This window comes from Vombatus ursinus, unplaced genomic scaffold (genome assembly GCF_900497805.2).
Source record: "Vombatus ursinus unplaced genomic scaffold, bare-nosed wombat genome assembly UNPS02014961.1, whole genome shotgun sequence".
Taxonomy (NCBI): Eukaryota; Metazoa; Chordata; class Mammalia; order Diprotodontia; family Vombatidae; genus Vombatus; species Vombatus ursinus.
The window spans coordinates 46547-55361 of record NW_020954739.1 but is presented as its reverse complement, the minus strand read 5'-3'; positions in this window follow the sequence as shown (position 1 = coordinate 55361).

Here is an 8815-nt window from a genome sequence, read left to right as displayed (position 1 = left end):
GACAGGCATGTCTCCATGGAGTAGGGGAAGGAGGGAGCACTCCTTCAGGGATGAGCTCACCACCTGGGCATCCCAAGGAGCTGCTCTCAGCCAGGAGAGTAATCCTTATCCGCCTGCCCAGCTGCCAACTGCCTGCCTGACCCAGGCTGAGCAGAGTGAAGAGAGGGCACAGGACTGGTAGAGACCAGGCCTCGCCAAGGCCTTCCGGGGCACCAGAGAGGGCGGCTGGCCTGGGGCGGACTAGGGACCCCTGACAATGTGGGCTTGACCCCACAATGCCCAAGGGTGCTGGCCCTAGGTCTGAGCCATATCCCAAGAAGAGGCTGAGCTGACCCCAGGATCCTCCCTCCCCCTTCTCTCCAGGTCATGAAAGGACTCTGGTGCTGGGTCCAGAGGGCCTGTCCCTGGATGACGGGCTGGACTTGCCCTGCTCAGCACCAGCAAGCCCAGAGAATTCCGGTGAGTGAGAAGCAGGGGAGGTGGGGGGGGGAGGGTGATAAAATGAGCTTGGAGCCCTGACCTCTGACCTCTAGTCAGGATCACACTTTGGGGACTAAAACAGCTGAACCGGCAGCCTCTGAGATTTGAGTTCCAAGGGTTCAGCAAGGGCATAGAGGCTTACTGAGAGGCACAGGAGAGTTGGCAGGGGGCATAGGGGCTTACTGAGAGGAACAGCTGGGGTCAGCAGGGGCAGAGGGGCTCACTGAAAGGCACAGGGGAATCGGTAGGGCCGTGAGGACTCAGTTTAAGAGGAGGGTCTGTGTTAGGGAGAGGGAAGCCCAGTGAAGGAGATAGGAGGGGGAGGGAGTACATAAAGGTAGAGGGGGGACTTCCCGATAGAATATGGGTTTTAGTGAGGAATTGAGAGTTCATTGAGGAGGATGAAGGCTCAGTGAATGAATTAGGACACATTAGCATAAGGGCTCAGTGAGGGAAGGGGGTCTCTGTGAGGTGGATGGAGGCCCCCAGTGATTGGGATAGGGGCTCAGTAAGTAGATAAAGAGTCAAAAGGGGTAGGGGCTCTGTGAGGAGATGAAGGTTCAAATTGGGGGACTGAGTTTAAGGATGGAACTTGGGAGAGGGGATGAGGGTCCAGTGACAGGGTGGGAACATACTGAGGGGATGAAGACTTAGAGAGATGGGGTCTCCAGGAGAAGATGAGGATTCAGAGAATGGAAGGGCCTCAGTGAAGAGATGGGGCTCTCAGGCACCTTAGGACTGGAGGAGGGCAAATGACCCAATTGTCAAAAAAGAGGAGGGCGGATTCTGCCAACTATATAGGCCAGTGAGTTTGACTTCAATTCTTGGCAAAATTCTAGAATATAGCATTAAGGGGATGGTGCATTATGGAAAAAGAAGCAGTGATCAGTGAACTCCAGTGGTTCCTTATTTTGTTGTTGAATCATTTCAGTCGTGTCTGACTTTTCCTGACCTCATTTGGGGTCTTCTTGGCAGAGATACTGAAGTGATTTGTTATTTCCTTCTCCTTATCATTTTACAGATGGGGAAACTGAGGCAAACAGGGACAAGTGACTTGCCCAGGGTCACACAGCTTGTAAGTGTCTGAGGGCAGATTAGAACTCAGGAAAATGATAAGTCTTCCTGATTCTGAGCCCAGTGCTCTATCTATTGCACCACCTAGCGGCCCAGTTCCCTGTTACCTCCTAAGATCAAAGTAAAACTCTTCTGTTTGACGTTTGAAATACTTTACTGGCTCCAAGCTACCTTTCTAGCTTTGTTACTCCCCTTCAAAGTCCCTTCAATGCAGTCAAACAGGCCTTATTACTATTCTTCATTCACAGAACTTAATTTCTCATCTCCTTGTCTTTGCATGGGCTGTACTCCCTGCCTGGAATCCATTCCCTTCTCACCTTCCCTTCTTAGACTCCCCAGTCTCTTCTGAGACTTACAAGAACTGGCTTCTCCCTGAGCCCCCACCCTTTAGGTGCTCTGTCCCCAAATCACCTTGTATCTATTTTGCATATTGCTAATATGTATACATGTTGTCTACCCCAACAGAGTGTAAGCTCCTTGAGGGCAGGAACTGTTTCACTTCTATCTTTATATTCCCAGCACCCTAGCACAGTGCCTGGAGCAGAGTAGGTGCTTAATAAATTGCTTTTTGATTGATTAGTTGATTAAAAAACCAGCACGGTTTCAGAAAGAGCAGGTTATGCCAGACTAATTTCATAGACTTTTTTGGCAGCTTCACGAGATGGGGGAGAGAGACAGTCAGGTAGTAGAGTGTGTAGAAAACCAGCCTTAGGGTCAGGAAGACCTGGGGTCAAGTCCCTCTCTGACGCCTGTGAGCTGAGTGACCCAGAAAGTCACTTAACCTCAGAGTACCCAGGCAACTCTTTAAAACTAAAGCACAGCCCAAGAGCTGACCTGCTTTGCCAGAGGGACTTTCCTCACCTGGAGTTGCTTACCAATGAAATCATAGGTCTGATAAAACTAGAAACAGGGCCAGTGGTCAAGGCAAGGCTGTAGAAATTGTGTAGATGACTGACAGAGTCGTTCATGCTAAGATTGCTGATTCTAAGGGAAGAAGCTAGGCTGAAGGAGAGAGAGTGAGGTAGGGTTTGGGATTGGTGGAATGACCACGTGCAAAGACACATCATTAAACGGAAGGAGGCCAGCGTGGACGGAGGTCACCAGGGAAGTGCTCCAGGGCACTGCACCTGTCCCTGTGCTGTCACATTTTAATCACTGCCATGAATAAAAACACTAATGGCACACTTGTCAAATGCACAGTTGACCTGGAATTTGGAGCAGCAGCTGCCATGTTGTATAAGGGAGTCTGGACAGGCTAGAACTAGGGGCCAGATTAAATAAACTGGGATTCAATAAGGTTCCTAAATTGAGAGTTGGAAGGGACCTTAGAGGCCTTAGCCCCAAATCTGTTTTAGAGATGAAGAAACAGAGATTGAGTGACTGGCAAGATGATACCAGTAGTGTCTAAGGCAGGGACTAAACCAAGTCAATAAATATTTATTAAGCTCCTACTATGTGCCAAGCACTTAGCACTGAGTATGCAAAAAGAGGCCAAAAAAAAACCAAAAACAAAAACCCCAAACCCCAGTTCCTGTTCTCAAAGAATTTACAATACAATGGGAGGGACAATACGCCATCAACTGTGTACAACTACATACAAGCAAGATGTAGACAGGATAAATTGGAAATATGCTGCAAAGGGAAGGCACTAAGAACATAGAAGACTGGAAAAGGTTTCTTGCAGAAGATGGGACTTTGGTTGAGACTTGATAGAAGTCAGGAAGCTGAGATAAGGAGGGAGAACATTCCAGGAATGAAGGGCAGCCAGTGACAGTGCACAGAGCTGATAGAGGGTCTTATGTGAGGCCAGCGTCACTGGATTCCAGAGTACGTGGAGGGAAATCAGGCACAAGATGACTGGGAAGGTAGGAGGGGGCCAAGTTAAGAAGGAATTTAAAAACCAAGCAGAGGATTTCATATTTGATCCTGGAGGTAATAGGGAGCCACTGGAGTTTACTGAGTAGGGGGTGACAGGGTCAGATCACTTTAGGAAGATTAATCTGACAACTGAATGGAGGGTGGACTGGAGTGAGAAGAAACTTGAAGCAGGGAGACCCACCAGCAGGCTAGGGGAAATTATCTCATACAGTAAGGCGAAAAAGCAGAGATCTGGGGCAGCAAGGTGGCGCAGTGGATAGAGCACCGGCCCTGGATTCAGGAGGACCTGAGTTCACATCCAGCCTTGGACACGTAGCACTTCCTAGCTGTGTGACCTGGGCAAGTCACTTAACTCCATTGCCTAGCCAAAAACAAAACAAAACCAAAAAAAAAAAAAAGAAAGAAAAAGCAGAGATCTGTACAAATGAGGAGGTGAGGGTGGGAGGTATGGCAGATACTTACACTTTACTCTCATCTGAACTGCTCTAAAGAAATTAGAATACACACATAGGAGGGTAGAGAAATAGATTTTACCCAATAGGAAAATAGGAGGAAAAGGGGAGGAGAATTAAAGTAGGGTAGGTTAAGGGAGGGATTTGTCCTAAGTAAAACCAATTCAAAGGATGTACTAACACACTTATAGCTCTTTTGAGCAAAGATTGGGAATCTGAGGGGTTGCCTATAAATTGGGGAATGGATGAGCGAGTCATGGTATATGGATGTAATGGAATGTGTTACAAGAAATGATGAAAAGGATGGTGTCAGAGAAACCCGGAAAGACTTGTATGGACTGATGCAAAGTGAAGTGAATAGAACCATGAGAACAATTGATGCTGTTACAATAGCATGTTAAATTTACAAATTACAATAGCATGGTAAAGGCACACAGCTGAAAGAATTAGGAACTCTTATCAGTGTAATGACCAACTGAGATTTCAGAGGACTGATGATGAAATATGCTCCTCGCCTCCTGATAGAGAAGTGAAGGACTCAGAATATAGAATGACGGGGGCAGCTAGGTGGTGCGGTGGCTAGAGCTACTGCCTTGATGACCTTAGACACTTAATAGCTGTGTGACCCTGGGCAAGTTACTCAACCCTGTTTGCCTCACCAAAAAAGGAAAAAAAATCTTTAAAAAAAGAATGTAGAATGATACAATTTTAAAAAATATAATCAATGTGGAAATTTGTTTTATTTGTAACAAGTTTTTTTTTTTTTTCCTTTAGTTCTCAAGTGTGTGTGGCAGGGGCAGGACATATTTTTCTGACTGAAAAATATAAAATATTTTTTTAAAAAGGTCCAGCAAAGAAGACTGAGAAGGACCAATCAGACAGGTAGGAGGAGAACCAGGAGAGAGCAGTGTCATGAAAACCTAGAGAGAAGAGAATATCAAGGAGAAGAGGGTGATGGACAGTGTCAGAGACCTCAGAGAAGCCAAGCAGGATGAGGATTGAGAAAAGGCCTTTAGATTTGGCAATGAAGAGATCTTTGGTCATTTTGGAGAGAGCAATTTCAGCAGAATGATGAGGCTGGAAGTCAAGGGTATAGGCAGAGGTAGAGAACCTGTGGCCTGAGGGTCACATGTGGCCTTCTAGGTCCTCAAATGCAACCCTTTGGCTGAATCAAAACTTCATGTGTTCTGTGAAGTTTGGAGTCAGTCAAAGGGCCGCACTTGAGGAGCTAAAGAGCCACATGTGGCCTCGAGGCTGCAGATTTCCCACCCCTGGTATAGAGTATAAGAAGACGGTGAGAGGAAAGGAAGACAAAGGCTCAGCTCTTCCTGTCCCTAAGCCCAGCACTCTGTAGTTCCCTGTGTCACCTAGATGCCTGGGATCGTTTTAAAACTCTACACTTGGGTTCAAAAAATCAACTCCAGTAGGAAAATGGACCCACTCCTTGTTGGGGCTATGAATTGGTCAGTCAGTCAGTAAGCATTTATTAAGTGCCTACTATGTACTAGGTACTATGCAAAGTGAGAAACAAAGAAAGATAAAAACAGTCCCTGATCTCAAGGAGTTCAATTTCTAATGGGGGAACCAACATATAAATAACCATATCCACACAAGATGCATACAGAGCTGATGTCAAGTCATCTCAAAGAGAAGGCACTAGGAGGAGGAGGAGGACTGGTAAGTTGGATTTTGATCTGAGGCTTGAAGGAAGCCAGGAAAGTCCAGGGAAGAGAGGGTTGGGAGGAGAGCATTACAGGCGTAGGGGAAAGTCTTGGAAAACAATACGAAATTATGCATGAAAAGCGATTAATGTGTTCATACCCCTTGTTTGACCCAATGAACCCATGACTCTGATCCCCACTGCATATACCCCAAGGAGGGCAAAGATGAAATAATCACAGCATCACTTTCTATGATAACCAAAAACGGGGTCCCTGTCACCTCCCAGATCAAATACAAAGTCCTGTATTTGGCTTTGAAAGCTCTTCACGACCTGGCTCCTTCCGACCTTTCCAGTCTTCTTACACTTTCCTCATCCAGGGGTACTCCACAATCCAATGATTCCAGCCTTCTTGTTGACTGATTGCCTAAACTGAAACAAAGTGGGTTCCATTGATTGGGGAATGACTGGAACAAATTGGTGGATGTGAATAGAATCGAATACCACCGTATAGTAAGAAGGGACTAACAAAAAATTCAGAGAATCACGGGAACACTTGTCTGAGTCATTGCAGAGTAAGGAAAGCAGAATTAAGAGAAAATAAACCCACAATTTCAACAATGCATGAAAAAGCATTTATTAGGCACTTACTGTGTGTCAAGTACTGTGCTAAGTACTGGAGACACAAATAAAACTAGTTTACCTTCTAACAATGGAAGACAACCCTAGTAAGGGAAGAATGGAGGAAGAGGAGAGGCAGGAGAGGAAGCTTGATCACTGTTTTCAGAGCCCAGGTTAGAAGGCAGGAGAGGGAGAGGGAGGGTTTGCAAGCTCCTGTTTGACATGAAGATGCCCAGAGAGTAGCATGGTGGGTCTGGGTCCTAGCCGATGATGGAGAGCACTCACCGTTGCTCCAGAGTGGAAGCTTGGAGCGCTGAGTTGGGGATGCAGGCTGGAGAGCAGGAGCAGATGATTTGGACCCTGAAGTCATTAGAATGACTAAGCTTAGTTCCAGAGAACACAAGATGAAATACACTTCCTTCCTCCTTGGTAGAGAGAACTATGGTACAGAATGACGCATATGCTCGGATCAGATACAGTTGCTCTGAAGGTCAGTTTGGCTTTATTTTTCTTTGTAACAAGGGAGGGTTGGAGGGGGAGTAGGAGATAGGGAAAAAATTTTGGTTTGATAAATAAAAATCATATAAACATGTTTATATGCACCTATACCCCCAAACAGATCAGAGAAAGAGGAAAAGGACCCATATGTAGAAAAATATAGCATCTCTTTTTTTAATGGCAAAGAATTAGAAATTGAGGGGGTGCCCATCAATTGGGGTATGGCTGAAGAAGTTATGGGATATGTATGTGATAGAATACTATTGGTTGTAAGAAATAATGAAAAAGATGGTTTCCAAGAAATCCAGGAAGACTTGTATGAACTGATGCAGAGAGAAGTGAGCAGAACCATTTATACAAAAACAATACTGTAAAAACTAACAATTGTGAAAGACCTAAGAACTCTAATCAACAAAGGGATTGTCCACTATGCCAGAGGACCAGTGATGAGCTAGGCTACCTAGCTCCTGTCGGGGAGGTGGTAGACTCAGGGTGCAAAATAAGGTATGCATTTTTGGACAGGGCCAATATCAGAATTTGATTTGCTTGACTTTGAAAACAAAACAAAACCAAAAAGGCATAAATAAAACTTTTTGAAAGAATATGGAAATCTTAGTAGACTGCCCATTCAAGATGAGTCAACTATATGTCAGCTAAAAACATTAATGGGATTTTAAGCTGAATTGAGAGTGGTATGATGTCTAGGAGAGAGGAGAAGATAGCCTCGTTGTCCTCGGAGCACTCCAGACTATATCTAGAACCTTCAGTTCTGGGTACCCCATTTGAGGAAGGACATTGACAAGTCATAGCACGTCCAGAAGAGGGAGATAAGGATGCTGAGGGGACTATAGGTCATTCAACCAAGTGAATACTGATTGATGGGAAACAAGGATGTTTCGCTTGCAGAAGAGTAGATTTAGGAGTGGATAGAAAGGGAGATGAGGCCTCTGAGAGATCATCTGAGGCTCAGCGATGGGTTAGGGTGCTCAATGAGGAGGATGAACAGGGTGACTGCTGCTACAGGTGATGGGACCTCAGTGGGAAGGTGAAGGTTCAGTGAACGTCATGGGGGCTTATGAAGGGATTCAGGCTCTGGGAGTCGAGTCAAGGCAACAAGCATTTATTAAGCACCTGTTATGTGCCAGACACCGTGCTAATTACTGAAGATACCAAAAAAGGCAAAACCAGTCCCTGCCCTCAAGGAGCTCACAATCTAATGAGAGAGACAACATGAAAACAACTGTGCACTAACAAGATATGTAAAGGGTGGATTGAAAATAGCCAATAGAGGGAAGGCTCTAGCATTAAGGGGGACCAGAAAAGGCTTATTGCAGAAGGTGGGACTTTAGCTGAGGCTTTCAAAAGCCAGGAAGCCAGGAGGTGGAGATGAGGAGGGAGAGAGCTCTAGGTATGGGGCACAGATTTCTTGGAAGATGGATTGTCAGGGGCAGCTAGGTGACACAGTGGTTAGAGCACCGGCCCTGGAGTCAGGAGGACCTGAGTTCAAATTTGGCCTCAGACACTTAACACTTACTAGCCATGGGACCCTGGGTAAGTCACTTCACCCCATTGCCTCACAAAAAAAAAAAATGGATTGTCATTGTGGGTGAGGAACAGCAAGGAGACCGGTGTCATAGGATCAAAGAGTATGTCGAGGGGAATGAGGTGTGAGAAGACTGGAAAGGCAGGAAGAGGTCAAGAACGGCTTTGAAAGCCAAACAGCAGGTTTTTATATTTGATCTTGGAGACCATAGGGAGCCACTGGTGAATAGGGAAATCCTGTGGTCAGATCTGCCTTTAGGAAGATCGATTTGAGAGTTGATTGGGTTCAACGAGGTTGGCCGTGCCTGAGTAATAAAGCTGGTAGCTCAGGGAGGAATGTGGGAGTTCAATGATGGAAGGGGGAACGTTGGGATAAATAGGGTGTCCGTAAGGAGACGGAGCCCGGGAAGGCTCAGCGAGGGCAGTAACGTCTCAAGGCAGGGGATGGAGATCCTTGAGAAGATGGTGGGTCACTAAATGGCTCAGTGAGAGAACGGGGGGGCTCAGTGAGGGTGATCAGGGCGCAGAGGACAGTGGAGGCACAGAGAGGGGAGAGGTGACTTAGGACGTGGGAGGATCAGTGAGCATGATGGGGGCTCAGAGAGGGTGA